We start from the raw sequence: 11,603 nt of genomic DNA, 5'->3' as shown, positions 1-11,603 counted from the left end.
ATAATGATTGTCCATATGGTTAGCTGTCAGACCCTGTAGCTCTATCCTGATGCAAATAAAAGGCTTTCCTCTTGCCAAATCTTGTTCTTATTTTATTTGCCCTATGGCTGTCCCAATAGAAGCATTCCTTTCACTGAGTTTTTAGATTTTTTACAGTTCTATAGGTCAGTGCCAATATTCAACTGTTAGGATCAGAACTTGGGATACTCTATCTAAATTGTTCCAAAAACAACCTAGAGCCATCTTCCTGTATCTGATATGGTCCAGATCGGCTGCACTAGGACTCCAATAACCTCCAGCCAGTATAGCTGGTATTTGCTAATCATAAGTGATGATAATTCTGCTATAATATATCTGGCAGACACTTGTTTGGGGAAGACTTTGGTTAGGAGACATTTCTATCGATGCTTTCCCAATGGCAGGAAAGTGACTTATCCATAACCATCCCCTGCTCAGCTGAGTGAGCAGTTAAATGATGCTGGGCCAATTATGTAGATTTTTTTTTTTATAATATCAGCTTCCATCATTCCAGTGTAGTATTATTCCAATGGAAAATACCAATGCAATCAGCCAGGTGTAACTACTGACGCAGCTACAATGTAGCAATGGAAAAAAGTTGCCTCAAGTCACAGTCAGAAGTCCATCAGGTGGTGGTATTTTTGATATTAATAAAAATACATGTTTATGTCACAGTATCTCTCTGTGCAGTTAGGAGAGCAATGGTAAAGATGGTCAGAAGCAAACAAGTACAGAGTTCAAGAAAAACATTCCATTCATATTCATTATAACAGTGTTTCAGTAAGCAGTTTAGAAGAATAGCAATTGGCTTTAGGAATGCCCATGCTAAATGGTTAATCACAACCAAGTGACGCTTGGTTGTAATTAAATAAAACTAAGATAAATTTCCTGGTGTCTCTTGGAGCATTCATTAAGCTAATTTTCCATACAGGATCTACTAAAAAAATCAGCTATTTCCAAATCCACCAGAAATCATATAAAAGGGGTTCTTTCAGTGCAAAATTTCTTTTCAGGAAAAGGTCGTTTTCATCAGAGCCAGACAAACATAGAAAACAGACTCACACCATTACACCAGTTCTGCAGCTGACACACAATCCTAGGAAAAGACATGTTGGTTTAAGGTGTTCCTGACTATGCTGCTATGTCACACATGCTCAGAATCACATGTTGTCCTCCGAGGCATCTGCAGTGGAGAAGGTCAGAAAAGTTAAGATGGCTGCAGAAACTGAAAATCAAATCAATCAAAGCCCCACCTCTTTTTTCATGAATCAGTCATGGCCTCCATCCTTTTTTTTTTACTGTCCTCCACCTGATGAAGCCCTTCTTGTTCTTTGAATCCAGATTGCTGCACAGCCTTTTGTATAGGTATAATTTTACAAAACACCCTATCATGCAGACCAATACTTTCAAACAGCCACACGATGGCAGTACTAGTTTACATATGCTGTGGTTAGAAGAAAACAACCACAATTTAAAAACAAAACAAAACTTACACTGAATTGTCTTGCCAAAAGATGCCGTCACACATAAATTAAATAAAACAAATGTATATAAGATTTTAATGATATAGTATAAATAGTTGTCCATCCAAATTCAGCAGAAAACCATATTGCTACCTTTTGGCCATGCAAACATTAGGGACTATGTATCTGGGCTGCAAAAATTCAAGATGACCTCTAAATGGCAACAACAAGTTAGATTTTAGATATCTATTGCTATCTAGTGGTTGTCCAGAGTTTTGCAGCCCAGGTATGAGAGTCCTACAAAAATTTCCACAAACAGAATCAATGTTCAGCAGCTCTACTTAAGCCCTGGTCTACTCACAAAGGCTGCTTTGCCATATCATGCACAAACAGCATTTCTGAGAAATGAGACATATGGCAAGTAGACTTAATTTCTATTGAGGCCTAGGCCATCATATCTCTTTGTTCATGACTTTCTTTTGAGAGGTCTTATTATCCTGCACTGAACCATTTTGGACACCAATGTCAATAACGGTATTTTTTGAATGAAGAAATACATAACATTTAAAGTGTTCATTATACTGTAATTTATGGACATAGAAGATCTGCAGGATAACTTCAAGGATACATATAGTATTGAAAAACCCAAACTATCTGAATAGGAAGCCTGCTCTTCTAGTGTAAGAAAAAGCTGCAATAGCTGTGCAAATGTCATGTTTACAACGAAGTGTCTTTCAATGGCCATAAGATGGCAGCATTTTCCCACACTTGTGGTGGAATCAACTATCCAAACCATTTAGGAGGCAACTACCACCAGTACTGGAATTGCTGAACTGTATTGCTAGTTGCAAGAAACTGCAATGATATCTTGATACCTGCGAAGAATGAGTGATATAGTGAACAAAGATATTTTGTTCACAAGACATCAGTTAAAATTAAAAGAGGCAGAGAAAATTTAGAGCTAATTTTATGAAAATCCAACATTGTTTCGGAAGTGGGCGAAAAGAGCTCCAGCAGAGAGGATGCAATGACAAATAAAAGTGACCAAACAATTTGGCATGAAATTGACAAAATGCTGCATTCTAAAGTTTTGTTTGGGAATGATGGTGATATATCAAAGAGGGGAGTTGAAAGGAGTGATATAAATGTAAATATCCAAGAAAAAGCAAAAATGAGAAGAAAGTCATAAATGCTATGAAAATGTGGAAAATGGTAAGGTTACACATCTGATGGTTATAATTGGAGAAATGTTAAAAGATGGATGTGTTTATTTACAGAATGGCTGTATGACTTGTTTAACTTGTATGTGAAGACTTAACTGTCCTTGATGATTAGATGAAAGCTATTATGGTTCCCATCTATATAAAGGGAAAGGCAGCAACTATGAATACAGAAAATAGTTTGTTAAATGCCATTGGGAAATTGTCTGCAGAATTCTAACTGAAAGAATAGGAGAGGTGTCAATGAACGAAATTTGGAAAGCACAGAGTGGCTTTATGTTAGGAAGAGCATGGGTAAAGCACATTTTTGCTTTTTAGCAAATCACTGAGGAATGTATAAATGTGAGAAAAGTTTATTGTACATTGGCTGATTTAGAGAATGCATGTGATAAAGTCAATAGGTTTGAATTATGGGATGTTTTACACATACAGGAAGTTGATGATTAATTGATTGATTGGTTGCAGAAATTGGTAAGAACACTATTTAATAGAAATAAAGCATTCATGAGCATAAATAGAATACTTAATGAATGGTTCAACACTGTCAGCCCCACTAGGCAGACCAGGCCAGGAAATCAACTCCACAGGAAAGCTAAAACTATTTTTATTGAGATTGACTATAACAACATAATCTTGCAAGTCTGATTATGCTGAACTTCCTCCCACTTCTTGTACTCCAGTGAATTAGGAAGGTGCCTGCCTGAGGTGCTTCTGAATGTTATATACATCAAGGTCATCTTCCTTATTCTCTACAAACACTGAACAGACATTAAGACAAAGAAGTGTGCTGTCTCTTTGGTTGTTTAATGTATTTATAGATACATGTATAAGGAGTGCTTCTGATCTTATTAGGGATATGAATAGGGGTGTACATTTGTGTGCAGGTGATGGTGTGTTGTGGCTGAGAACCCAGATGATTTGCCATGAATGTTAAACTATATGATGCAATAAGGATAAAATAAAAGCCCAAAGTAGTTGTGTTTGTCAGGGAAAATGGAATGAATAATTGCAGGTTATCTATAAATGGTAAAAATTGGCAAGTAGATGAATTTGTGTACATTGTTAGAATGACTAAAAATGGGGAAATGGATGGAGAAATGTTAAGATATGCAAATGGCAATAAAAAAGTAGCACAGGTAGTCCTTGGTTAACTAAGGCAATTGGGACTGGAATTTTTGTCACTAAGCAATGTGGTCATAAAGTGCGACATCATATGACCACACCGCTTAGTGATGGTAATTCTAACACTACCAGTTACTGTCATTAAGCAACTCATCACAGATCATTAAGCAAGGACAACACGCCATTTGCAACCTCCTGCTGGCTTCCCCATTGACTTTGCTTATGTGAAGCTGGCAAAGAAGATTGCAAATGGCAACCGCATGACTGCAGGGATGCCGCAACAGCCAGAACTCTGATGACCAGTCATAAGTATCACTCATTCAGCACTATTGAACGGTCACTGAATGAGTGGTCGTTAAGCAAAGACCACCTGTAGAAAATATGTTGCTTGCAGAGTAAAATGTAAGTTTGTCAAAAGAAGCAAAACTTGATGTGTATAAGAGCACACTTCTGACCACTTTGTTATATAAAAGTGAGAGTTGTATATGTCAGGAGAAACATAAAAGTTGAATGCAGTGGCAAAGAAGTACTTACGGAGTATATGTGGTAAAACAAGAAGTATAGAGTCGAGAATGAGTGGATGATGAATGAATATGAGTTTAATACAAAAGTGAGTCACCAGTATGAAAGAAGTACATTGAGCTAATTTGGTCTTGCAGAGAAAATCAGCTGGATTACAAAACAAATGTATGAAGTAAGAGGTTTACCAGGAGGAAGAAGAGAAAGTTGTGGTTGAATATTGTTGATCCTTAAAAATAGGGAGTTGAAAAGTTTAAAGAACAAAGGGCAATGTATAAATGAATGCATGGGTATAATAGAAACAAGGATATTTTGTGAGGATAGAAAAGAATGATGTTGATGTAAATCAGATATAACAAAATTTCCTTTTCCTCACCTCCTGCTTTAATTCTCTTTTGCTTGCTATTTCTGTACTTTGCATACTGTTTCTTACCCCTCAAGGGAATACTGTGATATCTATATGTGTAAGTACGTGAAATGACTTGCTGCAGAGTGTCATGCCTCATTTTTCATACATTTTACATAGATTCCTGGCTTGCTGTTGTGTTTGCATAATTTTTTTTTTTAAATGTCTTCAAGTCAATCTTGACACCTGGTGACTGCCTAGACAAGTCCCTATGGTTTTCTTGGCAAGATTTTCGGAAGTGGTTTGAAAGAGAGTGACTGGTTCAGAGTCACCCAACTGGCTTCATGCCTAAAATGGGACTAGAGCTCAGTCTCCAAACCACCACACCAAACTGGCTATCTTGTATAACTTTTTGTAATAGTTTGTAATAAAATGGATGCTATTGAATTGTGCAAGGAGCCAGTTTGTCATAGTGGTTAAGGCACCAGGCTAGAAACCAGGAGACTGAGTTTTAGTCCCACCTTAGGCACAAAGCCAGCTGGGTGACCTTGAGCCAGTCACTCTCTCCCAGCCCTAGGAAGGAGGCAGTGGCAAACCATTTCTGAAAAATCTTGCCAAGAAGACTGCAGCGACTAGTCCAGGCACTCGCCAGGAGTCAAAAACTGACTTGAAGGCACACACACACAAAAAGAATGGTGCATTAGAAAAGGAGAGTGTCAAATATATGAGACCGAAGATGGCCCTTATTATAATCTCTTTCCTAGGGACCCCAAAACCTGGAACCAGCTGCTAAAGAACCCGATCATGATCTCTACAGTCCTCTAAACTATTAGTTCCATCAGAGACAGGCAGTATTACCAAACAGGCACTTCCTCAAATCAAAGCTTGACTTTGTCTTGCTTATTCCTTTCTCTCTCTGCCCTCTTTCTTCCAAGGAGAAAAGGCACCCTCATGAAAGGCTCTTAGGCAAGGGGGATAGCAAAGAGTGGAGAACTCCCTCATTGAGCAGGTGTTTGTGGGCTAGTAAGGGACTCCTTATCTGCATACCAGAGATGACCGGGCCTGGGAACAAGCCCAGTGACCTCCCAAAGGAAACGATCCCGTTATGGAAAATAACAGGACCTTTTCACAGACTGGAGTTTTCTCCTTTCAGAAATCATGGGTATTGAAAAGTTCAATAATCCTCAATGGGAAAGATCTTATAAAAACAAATACTCTGAATTTTATGTACTGTTACAGAGAAACCTGAAAAACCTCCTCTGCTGTCTCCTCCTTCATTACTTCCATAACTTCCTTCATTGTGTTGAGAATGAAGTGAAGAGACTAAAATGTCTTGAAGTGCCCATGTTGAATATCCCCAACTCCAAGATGAATTATCTGCCCTAATTTTTTTTGAGTAATCAAATTGAAAAAATAAAAATCCATATTTATATGGGGGCAAACAATACCTCTGCTTGAAATCAGACATCTCTGTTTTGGTGACATTTGCACCTTCCTGGTTCTAAAGCCACTTCACTCATTTTAAGTTCTCAATTCTTATTTGGGCCACAGAGAACTGGCATGATTTTGATACTTCTTCTTGTAACTTACTGGTTGATCCAGATCATTTAACAGGGAGGGGGGGTGGGGGGGGAGGTTCCACAAGTTGGAAGGAGGAAGGAAGCATTCTCTTTGACTTGGCTGTCAAATATACCTAAAGTTTAATCTAAAAACTGCTGTTTTTAAATTAAATACATAATAAAATAAATTAATTTTTAAATAAAACTGCTTTAAAAAAAAACTCAGGCAATTTGGCTTCTCCTAAACAAAATGGTAAAGTGTGACTATGCAGATGGAATACAGTTTATAATGATATTAGTAATCAGTAGCTGGCAATCTGCTGTTACAGATGCTGGAAATGATGAACATTGTTTGCCTGTACATCAAAAGTAATATGTGATCACTTGTGGAGCTGTCTTTGATTTGCCTTATGGCTATATAAAGCTGAAGTTTCCTTTTTCATCAAATGTCTAAAGTGCCATTTATTAGTACATCTATTATTTCTATTTAAGGCCTGAAATGTGGTACTTATTATACCCAGTGTGTACAAAACAAAGAATATATCCTGTGCTTTTCTCATTATACAGTATATTGTTCCGCTTTTCAAAGGCCTTTTGGCCCTGCCAATTCTCTGTGAGATTGTTACATTGCTACACTGATTTAAGATATCAGGAAAATTCTCCCATCATCATTTCACTTGGCTTCCCCCCACCTGCACACTGAAAAACTGGACAGAATAATTGCATTTACCTGAGAAAAATACCAAAAGCTGCCAGTAGAATCCTTCTGTTTGCAGATCATAAAGAGATATGATTAAGAAAAGTGACCAATAAATGTTCTAGTGCAGTGTTTTTTAAACTTTTTTCTCTCAGGACCCCTTCCCACTTTTAAAAATTAAGAAGGACCCCAGAAGGGCTTTTGTTTGTATGGGTTATATTAATTGATACTTACTGCATTAAAAATTAAAATTGATGCATTTGTTGCCAATACCACTTCTCACAATTGTTTGATGGGATTTTAATATTGTACTATTTTTCAACATAGGCTGGAAATAATTTTGATTTTGTGGACTCCTGAGACAGTCTTGAGGGACTCCCTAGGGGTCCTCGGACCAGGCTTTAAGAAACACTGTTCTAGTGGATAAGAAACTCTTCATGTTTAATTGGATGTCCTGCAGGCATCTGGTAAAGCAGGTGCTTTTTCCATGTTTTTTATCTTAGTTACCTATACTCATTGTTTACTGTCAGACAGTACCATGATATTTTCTACCTGGATGAAAAGAAAACTATTTAAAAACTCTTAAGGTTTAAAAAAAATACAGCAAACGCTTAAAAACATGGTTTAAATAGAAGACTTATGATGTATGTAAGATTTAGGTAAATTTGTGGACATGCAGCCACATCTGGAATGTTGAGACACGTCAGGGGCGCTCTGATAAAGTGGTTGCAGGCAAGATAGAGTCTTGCATATTCACCAAATGACTGTCATAGGGATATGGTCAGCCACAAAACATCAATTTACTTAACAGCCAGTTGGAACGGTTGCTCCATCTCTGCCACTTTCTCTAATCTCAAGAATTCTGTCTACTGCCTCTCCTTACTTTTGCCCTTTTTGTGACTAAGTAGGCACTTTCCTAAAGTAGTAGGCAGCAACCCCTCATCTTTCTTCCTGTCTAAGAATGCCCATGTGGTCTACAGGAGGCCCAGAAACTTTTTAGAAATAAAGATAATACAGAAGAGCTTTAGTTTTGCAGCTTCCTAGGTGCCCAGGGTTTTATTTATTTATTTATTTTATTTATTTATTTATCAAACTTATCCCCACCCATCTCCCCCCAATGGGGGACTCTGGGCGGCTTACAGCATATTAAAATAGTAAATAAATATAGAGTTAAAATTTATAAGAAAACACATTTACACAGAGTAAAAGGAAGAGGAAAAATCCAGGAAGCCGATGGAAGCAACATCAGGCCTCTAGGGGGCTAGCCAACCCCATATCTGATGACCTCCCTCCCCACCCCAGGCCAGATGGCAGAGCCAGGTCTTCAAGTCCCTCCGAAAGGCCGGGAGTGAGGGGGCCTGTCTCACCCCTGGGGGCAAGATGTTCCAAAGAGCGGGGACTACAGCAGAGAAGGCCCGCCTTCTGGACCCCGCTAATCAGAGTTCTTTTGCCGAGGGGGTCTGGAGCATGCCGTCTCTGTGTGATCGGGTGGGACGGGTTGAAATCGTGGGGGAGAGGCGGTCCCTCAGGTAGCCTGGCCCCATGCCATGTAGGGCTTTAAAGGTGATAACCAACACCTTGAATTGGACCCGGAAGCAAACCGATACCCAATGCAGCTCACGGAGCAATGGTGTTATACGGGTCCTTCTTCAGACCCCAAAAATAGCTCGCGTGGCTGCATTCTGGACCAGCTGAAGCTTCCAGATACTCTTCAAGGGTAGCCCCATGTAGAGTGCATTGCAGTAGTCTACATGGGGCTTGTTTTGCTTGTTTGTTTGTGAATCAAAAGTTTTGCTTGTTTGTTCGTGAATCAAAAGAATCTAAATTCCTTTTTAAAAATTACAAGAATCTAAAAAGTAAAGTCAGGGACAGAATATCTAGTGAGCACCAAGAGAATTGACCTTGGGGACTAAGTCGCTGACTTCTAAAGTAAGTCCCAATAAATCATCTTAGACTTAAAATTTTTCTAATTTTCTACAGCTTGTCCATCTTCAGGGGATTTCTTTCTTTCTTTCTTTCTTTCTTTCTTTTTTTTTTCCATTATGACCACAAGTCCTTCCTCTTCTTTTAAATCAAGAACTTCATTATACTTCAGACTGTGGTGATTGCAATATTTAAAGCCAGACTTGTGGCTTCCTCTTTTAAATGTGCAACTGTTCTTCTAATTGTTGAAGAAGATATAGCAGAAAGCAGAAGTTTTTAAATGACTGATCTGAAATAAATTAGCCATATCTACAGTAAGAAAATATTTCGAAACTTAACCAAAATTTTAAAATCATTTTGTGGACGTCTAGGTCATTGATGCAACTATCAAAGATAACATTTGGAAAATAAAGGTATGTGAAGCAGTCATCATTAGGTAAGTAGAGGGCTATGAAGACTGACCAAAAAGGTTAACATCGCAAATGAATCAGTCACAATATGCCCTGCATACATGAGCTGCATGATGCGTGGAAGGTGACTTGGCTGTTCTTATGTTTTGCCAGGTCACTATACATGTAAGATAAGAAATGCCATTACCAAGTGGTGGAAATTTTGTCTCCACTAAAAGTTGTAGGCTAGCTGCTGTATAAATTTGGAGAAATTGTAAAGATCAAAAGATTCCTTTTTAAACTGTATATGAAAGGGAAATATGAAATAAGGATTTTTTTTTTCTGAATAACATCATATTGGAACTACTGCAATGTGGCATATGATAAATACTATGTAAAATGTATTTTGTGTTTTATAAAACTAGGTTTTGCTAAGACTATGTTCTTAGCATATTGATAGCATGCCATACTGAATACAGTGAATCTTACTTCTGTGGTCCTTTGCACAAGATTGCACTGTCTTTTGCAACATAAGCACGTCTTAGTCTTCTTGATCACAGGGAGATTTATTTTAAGTAAACATGCTTGGGATTACATTGCCCAAGACTAACTAGACGCTAACTATATGTTATGTTGATCTTACTAAATATTACTTTAGTAAAAATACTATAGCCACAAATGTGTAACCCCTTACAGATAATAGCAGCTTTTGGAGGAGGGATCATAACTGGAACAATAGCCTTGGGCAGAAATGAGCAAGTTTTGATGGCCAATGGGCAAAATCGTTTGTTGGAGACCAATGCCAGCAAAGTGGGTGGGGCTATTCCAGCCATATAGGATGAGGCTTGTTTTTGGGATGGAAGGTTTTTTTTTTTTTTTAAATTTGTTAATTGTAATACTCCTGTTTGAGGACTTATATTGCCAGTTTCATCTTTTTCCTTTGTCAAAAAGGTACAAAATTGCTGTCGTGGAGATAGACCAAAGGCCACAAAAATGAGACTTGGGGCCTCCGGTGGCCCTAGGACAGCAGGTTGTCCACTCCTGGCATAGGAATCCAGACAATTCTTCTTCTTCAGTTCCAGTCCCGATGGACTGACTTAATAAAAGGAAAACTACGTTAGAGTAAGATTAGGATTAGATTAAGAGTTCCAGAACTTCATTGCAATAGTTGCTTTGCTCCTTCCTTTCTGAAAGCAGGTTACCTTGATTGTAAGGAGACTTCAAGTAAATAGGTTCAGTATTATGTGCTCAAACCAAAGAGCAGAGATGTCTGCCAATTTTATCATAGCTACTTTTCAATATATTCAAAGTATTTATAGGGCATTCTGCAGTTTCTGTTTAAAGCCGGAAGACTCACCGGCACCCCTATGCATATTGCTTGGAAGGCAAGATGAGTAAATAAATACTTTGCCCTGTATGCTTGCTGCATTAGGATCTGAACCCACAGTATCTTAGTGTGTGCTGTAAATTACAGTGCTCATTTCTGCGTTATCGAAAAAGGAGAAAAAATAGAATGCAGATTTGCATTAGATTGGCATAGTAAGTGCAGATATAAATTTAGAAATAATTTTGATATTTTAATGGAATATAATATATCTTATAATGGCAGCAAAGGTTGCATCAAGATGATTCATGTGTGTGTTCTGTAGATTGTTAAAGTAGACTGCCATGGCCCTTGCTTCCCCTTTTATTGGTCTTCCCCCAAAATGGCCATGCTATCCACAGAAGATAGGGCTACACTAGACAGAATTCTGGCCTTACAGAATGCTTGTGTACAAAAACTGGAGCTGAACATGAATTTCCCTCAGATCATTTAGGAACAATGCAGACAACATGCCTTTTCCATATTACCCCAAAAAGCTTTATTTGGGAAAAAAGGAGCAGGTTGCAGTTAAAGGAAATTCCTTCAGCTACGACAAATCCATGAAATATTCCCTGCTTCCCCAGATCTTAAAATTTGACTCCAAAACATGAAATTCCAGTAGGAAAGCTACTGTACTTGGCAAGTGGGTCTTCTATAACTGCTTACAAGCTAAAGCACCTTCCCCTAAATGAGGGCTTTTTCCTTAGAGAAGAAGAGTAATGGGAGTAATGCTAAATGGTTCCTTTTTGCACTTGATAAAAGTGTTCATAGAAACATTCAGTAATTCTTAATTCATTTTTAAAGGAAGATCAGGCCTTTTATCTCCATGGCAAATAGGGAGAGATTGATTTATATGCTAGAGAGATGTGAAGTGGTTTGGAAGCCTCAGATTGAATTGAGCTACACAAGTTGGGTGTTAACGTGTGCTGTACCTGATCAAATTTGGATTGTTGCTGTGAATCATTGCTTACCTTTAGAGAAAAG

Source organism: Python bivittatus, unplaced genomic scaffold (assembly GCF_059951505.1).
Source record: "Python bivittatus isolate LINGU-HERP-01145 unplaced genomic scaffold, Pbiv_v1 ctg000700_np1212, whole genome shotgun sequence".
NCBI classification, from domain to species: domain Eukaryota; kingdom Metazoa; phylum Chordata; class Lepidosauria; order Squamata; family Pythonidae; genus Python; species Python bivittatus.
The sequence above is the reverse complement of the archived record's forward strand: the minus strand, read 5'-3'. Positions refer to the sequence as shown.